The following is a 17,443-nucleotide window of genomic DNA, read 5'->3' as shown; positions in this document are numbered from 1 at the left end:
TTATTAAGCCTCATCTTTTGACCATTTTACTCAATAGAGTACCGAGTCCTCTGTGCACATCTCCACCATTTATTTGTTTAAAAATCCACACATACCTGATATGCTTTCCACACTCATGTGGAGGTGGTAGCAAGGTTATGGGGAATAACATTAATAAGAATTGTTGAATATGTTGGAGAGTATTGTAGGTTTTTGCAAATAAAACAAAGTGAGGCGTTTTATTATTAATGAAATCCGTAACACATTTTATTGAACTCCTAAACACAAAAGCGTGCTAAAAAATCATTACGCAACACCGTAATCATGTCAGACCACCAACACAACGATGGTGATGAATTATGCACATTTCTCTCAGTTACCCTACCCTACACAGGTACACCCCCTCCCCCATAAAACTCGATAAAACCAGGATTGAGAGCCTGTCTGGAGCACAGACGAGCTGTCTGGCTCGGGTCCTGTGTTCCTCGGGTGGAGGAATGGCTGGTGCCTCTGGCTCTTCCAGAGGTGCATTGACACACTCATGGTCATGTTGTGAAAGCAGGGGCACAGCAGTGAAATACTTCAAATCTTGGTGGGCTGATTTAAGGCAATCTACCAAAATATGTTTAGATTTACCCCACTTATCTATGATAAAAGTCTTTTCTCCCCATTTCAAAACACAGAACAGGGAGTCTAAGGGGAGGTTGACGTGCATCATTGCGGACAAAATCAAATGAGGTATAGTACAAGTCAACAGGAACCTGAGAATGCTGTATCCTATGATGGGAGGTAGGAATAGGTGAAAAGGAATCAAATTTACAGAGGAGGGTAGAATGCTGTTGAGAGGCCAACCAGGCAGTTGTGGCATCAGGAAAGAGGTCACCTGGCACTTGTAACATCTGCCCATATACCAATTCAGCCATGGACGACTGCAGGTCCTCTTTTGGAGCAGTTCTGAGCCCCAGCAGGACTCATGGGCAGCAATCATGAAGAAACTTATTGGTCAGGGAGCCCCTCAGAGCAGCCTTGAAGGAGTGATGAAACCGCTCGCATAGGCCATTGGACTCAGGTGATACACTGAGGTTCTAGGCCATCACAGAAGCTCAAAAAGGCCAAAAATGGATTATCACTACTGCTTTGGAAATGTCCTCTGAACACACAGGCACCTGACAGTAGCCCCTAACTAGATTGACTTAAGGAAAAAAAAATTAACTTTTCAGCTAAACATGCAGATAAGTCTTCAAATTGTGTGACCAGGTAACAATCAGGCATAGTGGCCTCATTAAGGTGATGGTAACCACCACATAGGCGAAGCCCAGGGGCTATTTGACTAGCATACAATGTCGTCTTTCCATGCTGGCAAACTCAGCTTTAGTAGTTGTCAGCTTTTCCGGGTCTAGTCTATGCACAAGGACATGGACTGGTGGGCCTGTTTTGGGAATATGGTGCTCAACCCCATGTTTTGCGTCGGAAGTGGAGAATGTGGGCTTGGTGAGGTTTGGGAATTCACCCAGCAGTCGAGTAAACTCACTTGCGGGGCAGCAGGATAACTACCCAGGGTCCATGACATCCACAAGCTGGCATTTCTTAAGATCAACTAAGAGTCCATGAATCTGTAACAAGCAGAGGTCTAGGTATTTTAACTAGGACAAAGCCCCATGTGTAACATTGCCCACTGAACCAGAGTATCAGCTGTTGTGTCCCATAGGTCTGGATCTTGCTACAGCTGGCAGCCTCCAGCAAGGTTTCATCCCTCTTTACCTTCTGATCAATAGGCGATGCTGGCAGCACACTCACTTGAGTACCGGTCACACAGGAAGTGTAGACGACCCTGGCAGCTGGAACCCATGGTGTTCACAGACCTCTGATGTCCTAATACACTGGCACTGTTGAAGCTGCAAGGGGCTTGGCACTTCCTGGTGCTTGTGCCAAAGTGAGCATGGTAAAAACACAGGCCCAGCTGCAAATGTCCTTATTTTGCTGATTGGGCTTATTGAGGTAGAGGAAGGAAGAGGAATGATTCACCACTGCCTAGCTGAGTGTAGACTATCAGCCATTTTAGTAAGTTCCCTAAAGTTTTTCATGGGTGCATTAGTGAGGGCTATGTGAACTTGATCAGGCATTTGCTGCATGAAGATTTCTTTAAAAATATAACAAGAATGGTGATTTCCCAGGAGAGATTGCATGCAGTTCATTAGCTTTACAGGCCTAGCATCACCAGGACTGGGTAAGGAGAGCAACTGAGACACCAATAATGCAAAAGTTTGTAAAAGGCAAGTTTTTAGTGATCGGTATTTACTGTATTCAGGCAGGTAGGTGTTCAAGCAGACGCACCACCGTGGAATTGCTGAGCAATGTCACTATGTGGTACAATTTAATGTCGTCCGCGGAGATTTCTCGTAGAGCGAACTGGGCCTCAGCTTGTACAAACTAAGTGACGGCATTTTTGCCCCCCAAAACTCTGGCAGTTTCAAAGCGACCACATTGGCCAATATGTTCAATAACTCTGCTCTAGAATTATTCCATCAAGGTCACCAATGTATGTTTTTGCAAATAAAACAAAGGGAGGCATTTATGCTCAATGAAACCTGTAACACATTTTATTGATCTCCCAAACCTAAACATAAAAGGACACTAAAAATCTTTATGTAGCAATGCTATCTTGTCAGACCAGTCTCTTAAAGCAAAACCCCATCTCAATGTCAGCAGTTGTAAATTATGTATGTCTCCTAATTACGTTATCCTGCGGTGTGACTGGCCCAGAAGCCCTACAACCTCCCAGCATTTTGAAGTAGACACTTCAGAATTCCTTCAGTATTGGCTGGAAATGTGGTGCATACTGCCTTCAAAGTCTGAATAGCCCAAGGTTCAAAAACCTGATGGAAAGTTTGTACGGTGGAAGCTACAGTGGCTCTCTATACAGAAACCTGTCCCTGTATTCTTCCTTTACTGACTATAGTCAATCTTTTTAGTGATTCTAGAGCAAGTTCCCAAGCACTTGTTCTCCATGGATCATTTCTACTTCACGCTTGCCCAGAAGGTGTACACAATATCCCATGCATTGGGTTTAAGATATAGGTCACCAGGTTTTAATCAAACAAGTATGTGGTTCCCACCTGGGTGCTTGGTTTCTATCTAAAATGAGGTAAATTTGTTGCCTTCAGGCACGAATTATTGCTACATCATGGGATCTGGTAGAAATTGTGGTGGTATGAGTCCAGCAAGTTGTACAGCAAGGTTGGTCTGTCTAATCTACATCATGCTCTACCCTTTCATCATTCCAGTCTTGACTTGAAGAGTGAAGTATTCTTCATGTTCAAGTTGAGGAACAGTTGGGGTACTATCCTATTTTTCCAGTGGTTCAATTTAATGTCAGAGAATCTATACAGTATACAAATTGAAATTCTTACTCTTTGCAGACATCCACGAAACAAAGAAAAAGAAACCCAAAGAATGAATGACAGGAAAACATTAAAACCCCTAAGCTCCTCTTGCCCCTCCCATGCACAAGCAGCAGCAAAAGCATCAACCCCCCCCCCTTGCTTCAGCAAAAGCAACAGCCCCCCACTACCCACCATACAAACAAAAGCAAGCCCCCAGAGTCCATCAGCAACCACCATCCATCCCAATACTTAGAGCTCACAACACGCCCTCTCTCTCACTAATGAGGAGAGAGAGAGATATTGTTCCTGGCACAGCAAGTGGGGAGGCCAACAGCTCGCTGGTTCAATGTCACTGTTTCTGCTATATTATTAATATTGATCCCCATTTGACTGTACAACTGCTAGGAACCAGAATATCAACCATTTTATAGTACTATGTACTGTAGCACCTGTCAAGAGCTCTCAGAGTTGGGCTTCTGCTAAAAAATAATTCTTTCTAAAATAATACTTTTAGTATAACACGACCACATCGGGCGTGAACTGTGACAATGCAGGATTTGCTGACTGCAAAGTTCTAAACTCAGACAAAGACTTGAGCCCTGTTGGATATTAATAACCATGAGTACCCAAGGGGGTTATACAGTGACTATCCAATCTTCAAGACTAGTTTCTCTCCACTGCGAGTTTAGCTGCCAATACCTACTATTTGAGCAGTGTGTCCCCTCTCCATACCAAGGAGTTAACAAAGTAGCTTAAACACAGGTTATTTACTTTCAGTGATACATATTTAAATCCAAGCAACATTCTTAAAATGGATTTAGCAATCACAGAACATTTCTATTTTAAATATTTCCAAATTACAAACCATTTCTAAATCAAAGAATATTCAAAACACAACTATGATTCCTCTGAACTAAAAAGAAAACGACGCAAAAGAACAAATCGTCCATCGCAGACATCAAAGCCAGAGGGATGGATTCTAACTCACCCCGTGTTTCTCTCATACTTCTTGATGTTCCTACCCAAATCCTAATAAGCCTGGATAAGCCTACATTTATGTTGTTTGTCTTTGCCACTTGGGTGACTTCGCATGGATATATTTCCTCATATCTCCTTTTTACAGAAACAGTCTAAAAGCTTTTTGGAGATACAGACACCAGCTACCTGCAATTAATGCTGCAAAGCTAACTTCATTGAGTACATATATATTTCAACTATAAATGCATCAGTTATTTGACATGCCAAATTAAATGATCCATCTGGTCTGCAAGCTTCCTTGAACTAATTTGCTTGAAACAAGTCAAATTAAATAACCCATTGTCTTACACTACGCCTCTTGATCAGCAAAAAAGTTGTGAACTAATAGTCAGTTCCATAGAACGGGCTTATTTGTTGTTCTTTCTTAAACTTCAAGCTGATTACTGCTTGCTATTTACATTATAAGAACTGAAGGTCGATTCCCATTTACAGCCAGAAGCTGAACAACTCATACAAGAGATAGGTGGTGTGTTTAGAAAGCCAGGCTTGGCAAAGCAGAAGGTCCACTGGCCCAGGAAAAGAATATCCACCACATATTGTCCAAGCTCATGTAAACTGAACTGCAGAGAAGATGCACACAGAAAAGGCAGCACACAATGGGATAAAGCCCAACTTCAATGCAAAACCTGCTGCATTTACTTCATGTCCAGATTGTGCATGCAATACACAGTAGTGTGTTAATTTTGGAGCAACTTAAATTTTGTTACCTTTTGTCAGATTGCAGGAGGGAGGATCCAAAAGAGCTCAGAACTGCAGATGCTGGAAATCTGCAAATAAAAACAAAACATATTGCTGAATACACTGAGCAGGTCAGCCAATATCTGTAGAGCTGTCATTTCAGGTCAATGGCCTTTCATTAGACAGTGTCCAACTCATCATGTAGTTTTAAAATTTACCTTTTTCCATTACGAAAGAAATACAGTTTGGACCACTTAAACTCTATTGTATCTGTATACTCTAACCACAAACTCAAAGCAACCTCTTTCACTAAATGACATGCACATATGTAATTTCCCTGAGGGGGTGCCATTCAGTCTTAAAAGGTCACATTATAAATAAATATTGAAATCCTTTTTCTATTTATTTGCATTCATCTCATATTGCTCACACAAAACCAGAGCTGAAATCTAAACTCTTCCAATGTACCTACAGTTCTACTGCTCGAGCCCCACAAAATGCAAAAGTTAAGTCAGCAAGTGGAACGGAGATATCACGTGATAGAACTCTCAGTTTCTGTCCGTGTTTGGCTACTCCTGTTCCATTTGTCCAATAAACTGCCATGCTTTTCCCATTTCTCAGCAGTCCTCACAATATTACATTTGGCATTGTGAATATTATGAGCAATAACATTGGCAGATAACAGATAAAAATGGGGCGTCTCTTTTACTTTACATTTTATAACTCAAAATTCTCACAAACATTGAAGGAGCCTTCAGACTGGTTCTCATGGGTTGCATACCCCAATCTCTTCAATCCAGACTCAGGAAAACCTTTTATATCTACTTAAGTATTCAGTTATTAAAAACCACTAAATCTTTTGACTTGTAAAACAAAAAAAAACAGTGCTTGACAGGAATTTTTTCATAGGCTCTGAAGGAAGATGTTAGTGGAAATGTAATGCAGAGCTTGTATTCTTTCACTGGCATTGTGGTACAGAGGCTCAGTGAGATGATGTTGATCCCACACAGATCCAGGTTCAATCCTGACCATAACTCCCACTTTGACATTGCACACGCTCCTTGTGGTCTGTGAGAGTTCCCTCCTACAGCCCGAATGCGTGCTGGATGCTGGGTTATTTGGTTTCCTAATACACATGGTGGAGATACATCTCTAACAAAGGAGATGTAGGGTGCTACTCCTCTCCGCTAGCCTGCAAGTCACCCTTGGGCAAGGTGTAGCACCTGCTTAGATCAGGGTCACGTGAAGCTCTGGGAGCAGGTGATGGAAGATCGTATGAACAACTGGTGCACTTTAGAAGAAAGCAACGGCAAAACACTTCTGCAGAAAAATTTGCCAAGTTTAATCATGGTCATGGGACCATGATTATCTACGGCATACGACACATAATGATGCTGATGGATACATGTGGTAATGGAAGAACCAGTCGCGAATGGACGGACATGGTAGAGAGTGGGTTACAGAGAAATGATTGGGTGGGGGAGGATAGAATAGATGATATTACACTGACAGATGGCACAGATTCAACGGCCTTTTTCCATATCATGAGAAATGGAAGATATTGCATGTAATCATCGTATAATAAAATGCAAAAGCACTCAGAAACTAACAGTGATCTTAAGCTACCTGCAATGTTGGCAAAGGATGAGAAGGCCATTGTTCTACCATAGTGGATCCATCTAATAAGTAGGAAGAAATCTCAAGTGTGAGGGATCTTGGCATCCCCGGCTTAAAAGGTTTAGATGTTTGTTTAAAAACAAAATGAATCAGTGCCTCTTTACAAGTGTATGTTGCCTGGGAGAGTATGCATTAATCAGGGCTCTTTATACAGTGGCAACAGGCAAGAACATGCAGCTGTCATCAGGCCACCAACTTGGGAGATGAAAGGAAACTGGAAACTTGTCCCCTGTTAAAAATTCACTTCAGTCAAATCTGCCTCAGGATCATCAGTGTAGTTTTCAACATTAATCACAAGTGAGGTACATTCAGTGACCTAATAAAGTGGCCACGAGTGCATGTTTGTGCTCAAACCCATCCATGTCAAGGTTCAACATGTTGTGCATTCAGAGATGCTTATCTACGCAGCACACAGCACTCTTGCAATGTGTGGTTAATTGAGTTAATGTCACCTTCTTGTCAGTTTTAACCCATCTGGTCATTCTCCTCTGACCTCACACTGACAAGGCATCATCACCCACAGAACGGCTGCTCACTCGATTTTTTTTTGTTTCTCGCACTGTTTTCTGTAAACGCCAGAGAGGTGTGAGTGAAAATCCCAGGTCAGCAGTTTCTGAGAAATGCCCATCTGGCACCAACAGTCATTTTGCAGTCAAAGTCACTTAGATCACTTTTCTTCCCCATTCGGATGTTTGATCTGAACAACAACTGAACCTCTTGACCGTGTCTGCATGCTTTTATGCATCTAGTTAGTACTACATGATTGACTGTGTAGATACTTGTATTAACAAGCATGTGTACAGATGTACCTAATAAAGAGGATACTGAGTGCAAGTTCAAGCTAAGTAATGATAGAGGGAATTTGGCTTCAATTTAAATTGAGAAATTAAATTTATTCAACTCCAGAGGTGTTTAATATTTCTCTTGCAGCTAAATTTCTGTTAAATGTGTACTAGTCAGAGTATTAGAGTCACATTGCACAAAGGACCCAGAACACACATCAACCACTGAGCATACTAATCCCATTTTCCAATAACAGCATGTAGCTTTCTTTACCATTTCAAGTGCTAATCTAAATATTTATGAGATATTGCAGGAGCACCCATCTCCTTAAACAAGGTGTTTCAACCACCCTCAAGTCCCCTCTACATGTCTTACCCTTTACTTTAAGCATATACTCTCCTCTGATACAAGGAAATACATCTCACTGTCTACCCCATGGCTTAAGTCACCTCAGAACCTCAAAAAAACCCAGAAAAAACAACATGGTCAGACCCATCCAGAATGGAAACAGGTCCCTGGCACAGTCGTACCCATCTGAACCAATGCCATTTTCCAAATCCTTCTGTGGGGTTGCATTTCAAGTGTACAAACTATATCCCAATGCTTTGGCATCAGGCTCATCAGGTGGGGCTAGCCACGTTTCCCTGTAAGTTACTGGTTCCTGCACCCCGAGCCTCACCAGGGACCTGGATTCCAAGCAGCCCTGAAACTTCCTCGGCTGATCAGAAGATTCATTATAATACTGTCTCACGTCTTTAACTGAAGATGTTGGGCTGTTAGTACTTGAATAGCATCCAATAGTCCATAAAATCAGCACAAAGTCGTGAGTGCATTGGATTAATGAGGTTTTACTCTAACTCCTAAACTTTTTGAGTTTACCCCCTCAACCTCCCCAGTGGGTTTCAGGTTTCAAACTCCCTCGGATGGCATGATGAAACATTTTGAAAATTCATGTATATAACTTATAAAGTTCAAAAATAGAATAAATAATAATGGTCAACTCAAGTCTGCTCAGACTTATTTGGGATATTCTGTACAAAGATGAAAGCTCACAGACCCAGTGGTCAGACTGCCCTTAAAATGCAACAGTGCAGAACACATTACAATTTGTTGCCTTACAAGGAATACTTGAAGTACACTAAAATCTGAATCGAGACCAGTTAATATTTCAGCTGGGTGCAATTACGATAGGCTCAGACAGCTCAGGGAAGTGGGCCATTTTCAAAGGCTAATCCTGTTAAAATTGAAACGGGATGCTTGGATAATCATAATGAATGCTATGATCCAAGTATACATCCAAGGATGTCTGAAAGCAGCAGGATAGACAAGGTCATTAAGATGGCATACAGTGCACTTTCCTTTCCAACTCGGGCGCAGGGCATATGAGCAACGATGTATGACACAACTACTGAGCAGCCTCTGGTTACAGATTTCACATTGGCATCAGAATCAAAATTGACACATCATGAAATTTGTTTTGTGACAGCAGTATGTTTCAATACACAAAATATATAAACATTACAATACAGCATATTAAAAAATAGTACAAAAGAAGAAAGCAAAAACAGTGGGGTAATGTTTATGGGTTCATTCACCATTCAGATATCTGATAGTGGAGGGGAAGAAGTTGTTCCTAAAATATTGAGTGTGTGCCTTCAGGTTTCTGTACCTCCACCTTGGTGGTAGTAATGAGACGAGAGCATGTCCCGGGTGATGGGGATCCTTAATGATGGATGCCACCTTTTTAAGGCATCGCCTTTTGAAGATGTCCTTGATGGTGACCCAATTTAACAGAAATTCTCCCAGACTCTGCTCCCATATAGTGTACTTGAACCTGAGAAGCAAACAATGCAGGGATCATCCACAGAAAAGGCCAATGCTTTCTCCAAACTCTCCTTCAAGAAAGTTCAAACATCACAAATCCTGGGCCACCACCTCTCAATGGTTAAACAGATGATAACCTTCCTGCTTATTATCTGCACACACACACACACATCTTAATTTAAATGAACATCTGTCACAAGTTGCCGTTGGTAAATAGCACTCCTTTCACCAACACCGCCCTTCCCCAGTTTGCCCTTTACAAACAGATCCCAAGCTTGAAGCTAAAGATTATACATCTCAATTTTGAGGGGAATTGTTCATCTCTGACTTGCAGAAAATTCAGTTTAGAGGCAGTTCCTTCAGTAACCAGGGATCTGCTATAAACAAAACATTAATTCTGCATGCAGTTCTGGTCACTCTGCTATAGGACATGATCACACTTGAGAGGAGATTCACCAAGATTTTGCCTGGTTTGGGGCATTTTAATAATAAATGGGAAATTGGATATTTGAGTTTGCTGTCCTTGGAGAAGATGGAGGAGATATCGACTGGGATGAGCAGAATGACGAGGGCCAAAAACAGTACACATCTCTCTCTTTAGCAGGAGTGCCTTTAACCAGATTTTAGGCAAGAGATTTGGATGGGATTTCAATTACTTCACCCTCACTAGAGGATCGTTGAATGGATTGACCTAATCCTGAAGAATCCATTACAAGACTGACTGGAAACAACCAGGAATAAATGCAAACTTAAACCAAAAGGGCACAAGCTAAGTATATGGACAACAAAGGAGAGGATGGTATGAGGCAGTGTAGTCAGAAAAGTCAAGAAAGGAACAATGGAATATGAAAAGATTCCCTAGAGATACACAAGGATAGGTATCCACCTCTTTGATAGCAACAAGAGGATGGAGGTATAATTAGAAAGCCTTTGTCATCTCTCTCAGCCAACATCATCCCAATCTCTCAATTCCTCCACCTCCACCGCATTTGCTCTCAGGATGAATCTTTTCATTTTAGAATGAAGGAGATGTCCTCCTTTTTCAAAGAAAAGGCTTCCCTTCCTCCACCAACAAAGCTGCCCTCAACCACAGCTCTTCCATTTCACACACGTCTGCTCTTACCTCATCCTCCCACCAGCCTACCAACCCACCAGTTTCCGTGTCCAGCACATAATTCTCCAGAACTTCTGCCATCTACAACGGGATCCTGCCACCAAGCATATCCTTCCCTTCCCACTTTCTGCTTTCCGCAGGGATCGCTCCCTATGCAAATCCCTTGTCCATTTGTCGCTCCCCACTGATCTCCCTCCTGGCACTTATCCTTGCAAGTGAAATAAGTACCACATCCCTCACTACCATTCAGGGCCCTAAACAGTCCTACCAGCTGAGGCAGTACATCACCTGTGAGTGTGTTTGGATCATCTACTGCATTTGGTGCTCCCGGTGTGGCCTCCTGTTTATTGGTGACACCCGACATGGATTTGGGAGACTGCTTCACCGAGCACCTACGCTCCATCCGCCAGAAAAAGCAGGATCTCCCGGTGGCCACCCATTTTAATTTTATTTCCCATTCCCATTCCAATATGTCAATCCATACTGTAATGATGAGGTCACACTCAGGTTGGAAGAACAACACCTTCTATTCCATCTGAGTAGCCTTCAACCTGATGGCATGAATCACCTGAATAACCAATTCACAATTCATATAGTGATGACATAAACATCGGGTCATCATTTTCAAGCACTTTACAACCATCGCTCTCAGTATCAATTGAACAACATTTTATTTTTGCATTTGCAGTTTGTCTTTTGCACATTAGTTGTTTGTCAATCTTAGTGCAGTTTTTCATTGATTATATTGTATTTCTTTGCTCTAAGCGAACGTCTCCAAGAAAATGAATCTCATTAGTATTTGGTGACATCATGTATTTGATAAAAAAATTACTTTCAACATTGATTGTCTTTGGTTTCTGCTAATCTGATTAGTTTCCAGTCCTCACCACAAACTTCCCTACCCACTGGCTCAATCATCTTTGTTGTGCCATGCCTATTCCCAATTTTTTGTTGTTGGTTTTTTGGGGAATAGTACAGTTTCCAACCATACAATTATTTCCTTCCCCAACAACCATGGCTTAGCTCACCTGGTGCTGAAGTCCACATCCATCAACTGTTCAATGTTCTCCTGCATCTCCCATTGTCAGTCTCCATAAACTTGCACTCTCTGCCTACCCTTCACTGTAACCAAATTCATGCCATTGCCCTTCAACCATTATGCACATCAGCTCTCAGTCAGAATATTTATTGATTTAACAATTTCTCCATTTTCAAATCTCTCCACCATCCTTGTTCTCCATTTCTTTAACCTCACAGATGAAAACCAGACTGAAGATGGCAAGTGAAGCAGGGAGTACAGAACAAACGATAGGCTGATACCATGGGTAGATAAAGGCAGCAGGGGTGCTCAAAATGTAGCTGAGGATATACCGGAATTCAAAGAGATTCACTTAACTTCAAGATAAGAAGGTCATCCTATCAAAAATAAGGCAAAAGAAATTAAATTATATCCTTCAGAGCTTAAAATAATCAGGGATGATTTTATTGAAATGCACAAGAACCTCAGGGTGTGTAATCAGAAAGAGTGAGATGTTTCCAGTTAATGGGAGAATTTTGAACAAGGGAACAGTTCCTGCATTTAAAATTGAAGTGTGTAGAAACATTTTTATGCAGCAATTGATGACTGTTGAATGGTGGGGGTAGGCTTGACGTGCTCACTGACCTACTTTTGTTCCCATTTTTTTAATGTTCTTAAGAAAAAGACAAAATCATTTCAATTACTGCCCAAGGGAAAGAATCAGGAGCAAGGAACTACATATAATGAACTAATTTAGGTTACCTTACTACAATCCAGCTGATTCTTTGGGTTAGATAAATACCCAAGATTATTCAACTGAACAAATATTTTCCTTGGATTTGGGTAAATACACAGATAAGGAGAAGAGCCAAGTATTGGAATTATGTGCTGGTCTCTGACTTCGGAAGGTTCTGTATTCAGATCAATTTATTGTTTGTTTCACATGATACAGGAAGACCGCTTTTAAAAATCTTCGCTATTTGATTATCCAAAATTCCCTGATACTGAGCAACTAACAGAACTCAAAATCCAACCGCAACAGCCAAAATTGGACTTGGATTTGATTTCATGAATGCTTCCTGGGTCAGTCATGTTGGTCCCTCAAAATCTACTAATTCTATGATATTCCAGAACACTGCACTCCTTACCATATATATATATATATATATATATATATATATATATCTGCACTAGTTCAAAAGACGTTGGAAATTAAATTGAGGCTGTCGTCTTCTTCAGTCCCTTGACATGGAAAATGATTCTAGGAAATGCAGGTTGAATACCACATCTGAAAATCAAAAACCTGAAAACCTCAGAAATACAATTTTTTTTGAGTGCTGACATGATGTCACAAATGGAAAATTTCAAAAGGCACTGGGAAGGCTTAGAAGTCTCGGTGCACCATAGACAATTCTGAGAAGTGACCTCACATATGTAATGAGCAGAAGTTAATGAGAAATAGAAAAACACTGCATAAAGCAAAAAATGAAGATCTCAATCAAGTATTGAAAGAATGAATTAGTAGGCACCAGACAGAACATATGCCACTCAATGGTAATCTGATCATGAAACAAGCCAAGATCTATCGTGACAACTTGAAAACTGAAGTTAATTGTAAATATTAAGTAAGCTGGTTACAGAAATTTAAGAGGCATGGCATTAAGGTTCTGCTGATCACAAAGCAGCAGAAAAATTCATTGATGGGTTTGCCATGATCACTGCTGATGAAAATCTAACGCCAGAAGAGTTGGCAATGCTGATTGTATACCTTACATAAAACCCTAACAAAGTAAAAAAAAAACAAATTATCTTGTACCGTAACCTTTTAATCAAAGCACAACATAGTAGGTGGAGATTGAAAGCCTGCTGTTGTGGTTGTCGTTCAACAGCTGATTCAGGTATTCTCCCAATGATGCTGTGCAGCTTTTATAACCCTGTACACTTGTTTCATTAAATTAATAGTATGTAATAAGTTTTTATCATTAAGTACATATATGTGATGAGCAAGTGTAAGATAAAGACTGCTTACAAAGCAGATAAATTCAGAGTGGGAAATGATGGCAATCCCAAGCTATTTTAGTATATATTCCAAAATCTGAAATCTGAAAAACATCTTGCCCCAAGCATTTTGATAAGGAGTATTGATCAGCCTGTATTGATGAGCAGAGCTACCATGCTGTACCATGAAGGCATAGAGTTACAAACTGGTTCAAAAGGCATGCAATATACTTTTATTTGCCGGGGCATCAAATATAGTAAGTTGTGGTACATCTTCATAGAAAGAAGTTAGTTATGCTGTTGTGCTGAATGCACTTTCAATTACTACTTTGTAAGAAAGACATACTTTCACTATTTACCTGGATGATGCAACACTTCAGCTACGAGGAGACTGGATATTCTTGGGATAGAGGAGGGATGACTTAACTGAGGTATAAAAATGAGGAGGGGGAAACAAGATCATGCTGGGAGAAAGATCATGGAGAGCCTCATAGCAATGACAAATGACTTTTTCCCCAGTTCAGTTGGCTGACAGATTGTGTACAAACATCAACATCAAGCACAGAGTTGTTGATGGGGAGGCTTTGGCGTGTCTCTTGCAGATGTTGAGACCCTCTGAACTTGAGAAGCTCCATTCTGCTTTTGGCTATCAGTGGGATAGGGGCTTTGGTTGGTTGAACACAGGTTGAACACTTAATGATGCTGATGAGCCCACAAATGGTCCTGGCTGCCCGGGCCTCTTGTATTCTTTGCATTGATTATTTCTTCTACACGTACAATAAGTGGAACAGGAGTAGAACACTTGTCTCGAGGTAGTTCTGCCATTTAACAAAATCCTAGGTTGATTCAACTGTAATCTTAACCTCACATCCACTTTCATTGATGTTGTGTAGTTATAATTCTATAAACTGTTTTATGAAGTACACACCCAAGAAAGCTAATCTCACCACTTGTACATAGTGACATATATGTAACTTGGTAAAAAGTTGTCTTTGAACATGCAATAACCATCCTCCTCCTTACTTGTCAAGTAATTATCACTGCCTTTAAAATATTCAAAGGCAGTTTCCGTTGATGAATTCTAAAGATTCAAGTCAAGTCACTTTTATTATCATTTCGACCATAACTGTACATACAGTACATAGTAAAAATGAGACAACGTTTTCTCAAGACCAAGGTGTTACATGACACAGTAAAAAAACTAGACTGAACTACGTAAAAAGCAACAGAGAAAACACTACGCTAGACTACAGACTTACTCAGGTCTGCAAAAAGTGCACAAAACAGTGCAGGCATTACAATAAATAATAAACAAGGGCAGTAAGGTGTCAGTCCAGACTCTGGGTATTGAGGAGTCTGATAGCTTGGGGGAAGAAACTGTGACATAGTCTGATCGTGAGAGCCCGAATGCTTCGGAGCCTTTTCCCAGACAGCAGGAGGGAGAAGAATTTGCATGAGAGGTGCGTGGGGTCCTTCATAATGCTGCTTGCTTTGCGGATTCAGCGTGTAGTGTAAATGTCTGTAATGGCAGGAAGAGAGACCCCAGTGATCTTCTCAGCTGACCTCACTATCTGCTGCAGGGTCTTTTGATCCGAGATGGTGCAATTTCCGAACCAGGCAGTGATGCAGCTGCTCAAGATGCTCTCAATACAACCCCTGTAGAATGTGGAGGATGGGGGGTGGGAGATGGACTTTCCTCAGCCTTCGCAGAAAGTAGAGGCACTGTTGGGCTTTCTTTGCTATGGAGATGGTGTTGAGGGACCAGGTAAGATTCTCCGCCAGGTGAACACCAAGAAATTTGGTGCTATTAACGATCTCTACCGAGGAGCCGTCGATATTCAGCGGGGAGTGGTCGCTCCGTGCCCTCCTGAAGTCACTGTTGCAGTTCCTTTCTGCACAACGTTGTTGTTTCTTTAGCATTTGTCTGGCCGAGGGCAAGGAGCTAGCTCGATGCTCAGCCCAGCACAGATGGAAAGTGTGCAAGGAGCTGGCCGGATTCAAACCCTACCACTCACCTCAAAGTCCGGCGTAGACGGCACTACACCACCTGCCAGCTCCAAAGACTCAGCCCTCAAGAAAAAGAGAGTTCACCCCATTTCTGCCTTAAATGGATAACTTTATTCTGTATTTATTTATTAAGATAAAGCATGGAATAGGCCCAGCTGGCCCTTCAAGAAACCCCCCTTCCACCCTCCCCAATTAACCCTAGCCACGGGGCAATTTACAATGTCCTATTTACCAACTAACTGATATATCTTTGGTCTGTGGGAGGAAACCGGAACACTGAGAAAAGCTACGTGTTCCATGGGAAGAAACATACAGACTCCTTACCGATGAAGTTGGAACTGAACTTCAATGCCCTAAGCTGTAATAGCGTCACACTAACTGCAATGCTGCTGTGGGTGGCCTCTTCCATGAAGAAGCATCAACACATCTACTGTAGCAAAGTCTCTCAGGATCTTGTATGCTGCAGATGCCTGCAAAACTGTTCCTTTTTCTTCAAGAGGCCCGTGTGAGTGGTTAATAAGCTGGCCTGATCTCCCAGTCATTCTCACTAATGCAGTCCTGGTTCTTTATGGTGCCAATGATAGGCTTCAGGGCAGCCCATAATGCTCCGGTCATTCTGTGACTCCTACTGGATGAGTCCACAGATTGTCTGTGAGGTGCCTACCTGTGAGGAATTACCACAGTAGACCATTGACAGTGATTTATGTTGACAGGTCTGGTGGTTCTGGTTTGTTAAAGGAAATTAGGCAGTGGTGAGTAAAACAGTCACTGGATTCCATCATGAAGCTGATTTGAAAATCTTTCTGATCCCCTCTTGGATTATATAATCTACCAGGTTCAAATAAAAATTGATAGCCACTTCTTGTGAGCTTGACATAGAACATTCAATAATGCACGACACAGTAGTGTAGAGGTTAGACTAATTCTATTAAAGCACTAGCTGTAAGATCACGGTTCAATTCCAGCCACTGTCTAAGGAGCTTGTATGCTCCTCCCATGACCACGTGGGTTTCCTCTGCATGTCCACGTTCCCTTCCACAACTCAAAGATATGCAGGTTAGGGTTAGTGAGCTGTGATCATGCTATGCTGGAGCCGGAAGCATGGAAACACTTACAGGCTCCCAGCGCAATCCTCACTGACTTGATCTGATGCAAACAATGCATTTCACTGTATGCCTCGAAGTACATGCAACAAATAAATCTAACCTTTGGAACTTCTGGCCATTCTTCCAAAGTTTTCTTTTCAAGAAGTCATTTGGGGTTGGAAGTCAGCCTGTGTGGGAAACGGGGAAATAGCTTGTTTCACTGTTGTCTTGTTTTGTTGTTGCTGCTTGTGTTCTGCTGGACACTGTGGCCTTGCTACAATGCCAGAATGCCTCATGATGCTTGCCAGCTGCCCCCAGCACCTCCTTGGGTGTGGGTTGTTAATGGAAACAATGCATTTCACTGTTTGTTTCAATGTACATGTGATAAATCTGAATTGGATAGTCAGTTCTTCATTCTCAGAAATACGACAGGTACATTCTAGATTCAGAGATTCAAACTTCTATCCTTTAAACAGATAGCACTATATTAAGTGCTTTATACTCAAACAGTTTTGGTCTCACCCAATTGCAGAAGGTGGCACTTTGTGGAGCTATCAAAGTGGTTCTTACAAACAAATTAACGACTTCTGGGGTCTCAACTCCAGAAGTCAACAAATCTTTCCTCTGCCCCCACCAGATACTGCTCAGCTCCTCCAGTTTCACATCTGATTCCAAAATCTTGAGCTCCTTATGACTCCAAAGATGCAAAATGATGCTGTTAGACTGCCAGTGGGGGAACATGTGTTCCAATTAGACAAGAAACTGAATGTTTTGATTTTAGCAATGTGGCTGTATTTAGAGTGGGACCTCTCAGAGAAACTGAGCAGATTTATTTAAGCTATTAGTGCTGAAAATATCA

The 17,443-nt window shown here is 41.5% G+C and overlaps 1 protein-coding gene across 3 annotated transcripts in view; it reads right to left on the bottom strand.

Annotated features, from left to right (window-relative positions):
- cpne2 (copine II) overlaps positions 1–17,443 on the bottom strand; it is a 251,142-nt gene that overhangs the window by 221,551 nt on the left and 12,148 nt on the right. For all 3 annotated transcript variants that reach the window (XM_059992684.1, XM_059992683.1, XM_059992685.1), the window contains one exon: positions 5,108–5,167. The gene's annotated coding sequence lies outside the window, so the exon portion shown is untranslated. The remainder of the gene's footprint in view (positions 1–5,107; positions 5,168–17,443) is intronic.

Source organism: Hypanus sabinus, chromosome 17 (genome assembly GCF_030144855.1).
Source record: "Hypanus sabinus isolate sHypSab1 chromosome 17, sHypSab1.hap1, whole genome shotgun sequence".
In the NCBI taxonomy this organism is placed as follows: Eukaryota; Metazoa; Chordata; class Chondrichthyes; order Myliobatiformes; family Dasyatidae; genus Hypanus; species Hypanus sabinus.
Note: the sequence above shows the minus strand (reverse complement) of the source record. Positions and strands in the feature narration are given on the sequence as shown.